Below are 6000 nucleotides of genomic sequence, written 5' to 3' on the forward strand. Positions count from 1 at the left end.
GGACTTCAGATATATTCCCCCTTTTTCTTCTTTTTCTCTAAGCAGAAGTTTGGAAGAACACAAGGGGTAAAAACAACAACAACAACAACAGAAAACAAAAGATCTGTTATACGTGGCAAAGTTGTCAAGAAAGGCCTTATTTCTAGAAAAGAAGCTTGTCATCTGTTGCACTTTGGAACAGTCATTCAACTACCTGTATTTACTAAGGAGACTGTTAAAAGTTCAATAAAAGGAACACCACAAGTCTGTTTTCTTGGTTGAAAGACAGAACTAGAGTACCTTGGAACAAGATACCAGGAAAGCACGGAACACAATTTTCTCCTAAATGCAGGTGGCGACCCCAACATTCGTAACCAAAAATAGAGCACAGGCAGTGACGGCAACATTCACAGGCACAAAAAATCCAGGTGACATCATTTCTGCATTTCTCTCTGATCCCAGGAATGCACTGTTTCACCATTCCTCAAGGATGTTTAAACAGTGATACAGACAGTGTCTCTCTGTGGAGCAGAGAATGTTTGTTTATCATGGACTAAAATAAAGCTATTTTCTCCCTCTAGGGCAATGATCGGCAGGCTTATGCCTCATTCTAAAGATTAGGGTTCCCTGAGCACAGGGTTTCTCAACTGTGTCATAAGCCTCGTGCACACTCATGTCCACCTGGATCCCTCTTTGCTGTCCCCTGGGGCTTCAGGAGCAAAGGAGATTGATGCGAACATTAAGTGCATGCTGCTTATTGTACCATCAATAGCAAAGTCCTACGTCTCTGTATTAGTCAGCTCAGGCTGCCACCTCAAAGTACCAACGAGTGGGTGGCTTCAATGATAGACATTGATTTTCTTACAGTTCTGGAGGCTGCAAATCTGAGATCAGGGTGTCAGCATGGTCAGGTTCTAGGGAAGGCTGTCTTCCTGGCCTCATGTGTCAGAGAGAGAGAGAGATCTCTTCCTCTTCTGATAAGCCCATGGTCTTATTGGATATGGGCCCCCACCCTCATGACCTCACTAACCTTAATTACATCCTAAAGATCCTGTATCCAGATGTAGTCACATTGGAGTTACAACATACGAATTTTGGGAGCACACAATTCAGTCCATTGCATTATGCCCTAATTTAAGATCCCTAATTCAAATGTTCATCTCACTCAGACACATCTGGATTAATGTTTGGTCAAATGTTGGGCACCGTATGGCCCAGTCAAGTTGACACATTACATTAGCCATCACAGTCCCTGATGTAGGAGTCTTGAGTCCTCTGCCAGCATTTGTGAAACTATGGCAGATTTAACTTGTCATATGGGAACCTAGGGTTAAGTTCTCAGATTCTTCATGGTTCTTAATGATCCTACCATGTCTACCTAACTGATATGCTACCTAACCAATATGCTACTGGGGAAGAGCAGAGGGCAATTACTAATAGCTCCATAAAGAATGAAGAGGCTGGGCCAAAGTGGAAATGATGCTAAGTTGCAGATGTGTCTGGTGATGAAAGTAAAGTCTAATGGATGCTGTAAAGAGCAATATCGCATAGGAACTTGGAATGTTAGGTCCATGAATCAAGGAGGAGATAGCAAGAGTGAACACTGACAGTGTAGGAATCAGTGAACTAAAATGAATGGGAATGGGTGAATTTAATTCAAATGACCATTAGATCTACTACGTGGGCAAGAATCCCTAAGAAGAAACGGAGTAGCCCTCATAGTCAACAAGAGTCCAAAATGCATTACTTGGGTGCAGTCTCAAAAATGACACAATGATCTCTGTTCATTTCCAAGGCAAACCATTCAACATCACAGTAATCCATGTCTATGCTCCAACCACTAATGCCAACGAAGCTGAAGTTAACTGGTTCGATGAAGACCTACAAGACCTTCTAGAACTAACACCAAAAAAAGATATATCCTTTTCAACATAGGAGATTGGAATGATGATCTTAGGACTTTTCATAAAAAAGGGAGCTGCACGTATTTATTTTTTTTCCTTTGTGGTTTTAAAATATGAAAGAAGTTGGGAAGCACTGCAGAAATCCTTATAAGAAAAAGTCCAATTTTGTGTTTTCTCTAAGATGTTCTAGCCTTTCCAAATTTTGCCATCAAAAATGCCAGCCCTCTTCCTGAAAATGCTTCTGAACACACACGGGTTGCCATAACCACTGTCTGTCTCACCCCACGCTTCTCTGGTTGGAGAGCCAGTCAACATCAACACGTTTGTGCCGTCTTGCAGACTCACATATCAGTGGGAAGTAAGTACACAGGCCAACTATCATCACTTGGTACCACAAAAGTTCTAAAGGAAACCATCACCATTTCCGCTCTTACCTTCCACTGTATCTTATTAACCTAGCACCTACTCTCTGGGATTCCATTATGTGTCAGCTGCTCTAAAAATCCTTGTGGACATCAAGATGCATTTATCTCACAGTTACCTATCGAGGACCTCCTGAGACACAGGGCAAGGCAGTGGGGCTCTCATGGAATATGGTCCTTGCCTTCATGGTGTTTACTGGTTTGTAGAGAAATACTGTTTAAGTCAATACTCGCACACGTGTAACATGGCGAGTATAATAGGAGTCATGGAGGCCAGGCCCACAGGTCTGTGAGAGCACTTAAGTGGGACATTTGACTGAGTCATGCTTCCCTGAGGAAGCATGAGAAGCAATCTTCTAAATAGATGGAGAGAGAGAGAGAGAGGACTCCAGGTAGAGAGAACAACACGTGCAAAGGCTCTGTGGCAAGAAAAAAATACAGTGAGGAGAAGGGCCTGGGAGGTGGCTCAGGTGGCAGGAGCTGAAGGGGGAGTGGAGAGAGAGAGTAGATTATAAAGGAGGTGGGGGTAGGGGGCTAGATCCTGCAGGGTTTGTGAGTTGTCTTATCAAGTCTTACTTACCATCCAGTATAATAAAGCCAATATCCACCTCTGGGGCAAAGTTCAAGCAGACTTACAAGATTATAAGAAAAGCTCAAGATTCCTCAAATATGATGCAAACCCACTGCACACACAACATTCACCTGCCCCCCCCACCCCCACCCCGCATTGCTCCCATGGGACTTGAGAGCCCATAGGAAAGCATGAAGCACATGCTGTTTGCTGGGCTGGGGGTAATAAACACCTAAATAGCAATGTATGATTTCCACCAAACAGCCTTATGTTGGGGATATCTGCATTGGCTCCAGGCTTTAAGAGATTCTGAAACCAATAGAGAGAGTGCTGGGCTAAGTCACTTCAGTCGTGTCCAACTCTGTGTGACCCTATGGACTATAGCCCGCCAGGCTTCTCTGTCCATGGGATTCTCTAGGCAAGAATACTGGAGTGGGTTATCATGCCCTTCTCCAAGGGCTCTTCCAGACCCAGGGACTGAACCTGCAACTCTTTATGTCTTCTGCATTGGCAAGCAGGTTCTCTACCACCAGAGCCAGAAAACCAGTAGGGGGAAGACATGGCTAAATGGGCAGCTGGGGTGAACCAGGAAGGGCAGGATGAGATAGGGTAAGACTGCAGACTGTGGAGCCAAACTGCATGTGTTCAAATCCTGGTTTTGTATCACTCTGAGCAAATGAATTAACTTGTCTGTTCTGATTTTTGTCATCTATAAAATATGGATAAGAACAACAGCTGCCTCATGGGCAGTATTAAATCCATTAAGTGCTTGAACAGTGCCTGGTAGTCAGTCAGTTCTGTATCAGGATTAGTTATGCTTTTATAATGGTGATCCAGGCTAGATAGAGGTTGACACAAAGAGCTACTGACATAGAAATCCAAACTGAGAAAGCAAGGAGGAGGCTCTGTTAAGGTGTTAACATTCCTCCCAAAGAACTCGAGGAAAAGGGCACTGCATCAGAGGAACCATAGCTGTTCTCCACATAGGTTTTGTGATCTGAGAATGCTAGGTTTGCATTGCAGTACCTCCAGTTAATAGCAATATGACCTTGGGGAAGTTACTTGACTTTTCTGCACTTTTTCTATTCTGTACAAAGAGACTAATAATAATAATACCACCTCACTCCGGAGTTGGTAAGAAGATTGTACGAGATAATAAATGCAAAATGTTGTTTAGTGCCTGACCATAAGGGGCAATTTACACACTGGACATGTTACTAAAATAAATATACGTCAACATTCAGCAACAGTGTGATTAAATTACAGAGAATAAAAAGCTATAAGAAAGGTGGTCATGTTATCATAATTATGTCATAGACCAGCGCTAGATAGCTTTAGAAACATTTCAATCATGAAACAGTTTCATAGCATGAAAGTAAATCTACAGAGAAAGACACAACTAAATGAGTTAATATCTGTCTTGACAGTACCACTGTATAAGAAGGCATATACTGTTCTTTACAGGTTAAGCAAATCATTATCCTTTGTTGAACTTCCTTTCTTACAGAATATATACTTGTTTGGTTTGCAAAAGACTGAGCTTGGGAGGGGTAACTGGGCAGGCAGTCAAACCAAAAGAGAGGGAAAAAAATCCAGTGCCAAACTAATCTCCTGAAGAAAAAATAGCAAAGCTTGAAGTGATCCGATTATATAGATACATCAATGAAGTGAGACAAGGTGTTCTCCAGTTATGTAATCTTCAAATTGCTACCTGTCATTGAGTAATCTAAGTGGGGTCACACAGGCAGGATGGCAAAAGGAATTCAAGTTAGTCTTTGTGTGTGCACTTTCTGTTCTCTGGACAGGAGTAATCAACCAGAGGAACACGTAAACCATCTTCCTGTCTTCTTCCACTGTGAAGTGTAAAGAATACCATTTGCATTTTTAAAAATTCAGCGAGTATTTGTTAAAGAGCCTAACACTGTGGAAGGAGCTAAGGAGTAAGAAGGACACAGTTGATGCCTCTATAGGGCTTCCAAGGCAAAGTGTACCACCCCATGAGGGCCAGCCTGAGCCGAGGGCTATGTTTCTTGGTTAAGAGAGTCCTTGAGAACAAGACTGTGCTTAACTGCAGCTTGAAAATCCTATGCATCTTCAAATCAGGATAAAGTATTAACTTACCAGGAAGCATCTGAGTGTGAGGAAAAGAAAACAGGTTTTAGAGTCAGGAAGACTTTATAGCTTTACATCTTAGCTCTTCCTAGCCATGTTCCCTTGGTCATCTAACTTCAGAGCCTGTTTCCTCTTTGGTAGAATAAGGATGTTAATAGCATTTGCTCCACAGAATAACTGAGAGAACTGACAAGATAAAGTGTCCAGCCTGTGAAAAGTGTTCAGTAGAGGAATGGTGTCAAATAAGAATATATTACTGACATCTCATGGTAGTCAGCAGCAGCAGCATGGTAATGGGAGGAAAACATTCAGCTATTACTGCCAGAGGCGGAGTTGGTCAGTACAAGAGCTCTGGGGTACATTGGCAAGGGTCAGGTCCAAGTCCTGCCTCTTTCAGTAGCATGACTTTCCAAGCTGTATATTATATAGTCCAAACTTCAGTTGCCTCTTCTGTGAAATGGGGATAATGATATTATCTTCCTCCTGAGTTTGTTTTGATGTTTAAATTATGTAAGAAGCTAAGAGCATTAAAAGTGCTCAATAAATGTTAGCCCTTGTTAGCATGAGGCTGCCAGGATAGTATGATGATCCTTTCTTCTGAGGGTTGGCTATTTGGTTACTGGGAAGGCAGACCCACTGGAAGCATAGCAGTGTGGTTAAAGAGTACGGACTTTGGTGCAAAAAACCTGAGTTCACATCTTGCCTCTGTTCTTTGCTTGGTGACCTCTCTAAGCCTCAGTTACTTCATCTGTCCACTGGGTATACTAATAGTACCAACAACACTTTTTCTTTAGAGTTAAATGATTCAAATTAAATATTTGCAGCTGGTACAGAGTAAGTGCTCAGTACACTAAGCTATTAGTATTGCCTTAGAACTCATCATCATTACGGGTAAGGGGTTCATGGTTTAACACAGAATGTCCAAAGACATGTGGCCAGCCTTTCCAGTGAGTTTTGCTACCCAAAAAAAAACCCTTTTCCCCCTGTAACTTTACCAACAAGGAAAGCTTTT

This window comes from Bubalus bubalis, chromosome 21 (genome assembly GCF_019923935.1).
Source record: "Bubalus bubalis isolate 160015118507 breed Murrah chromosome 21, NDDB_SH_1, whole genome shotgun sequence".
In the NCBI taxonomy this organism is placed as follows: Eukaryota; Metazoa; Chordata; class Mammalia; order Artiodactyla; family Bovidae; genus Bubalus; species Bubalus bubalis.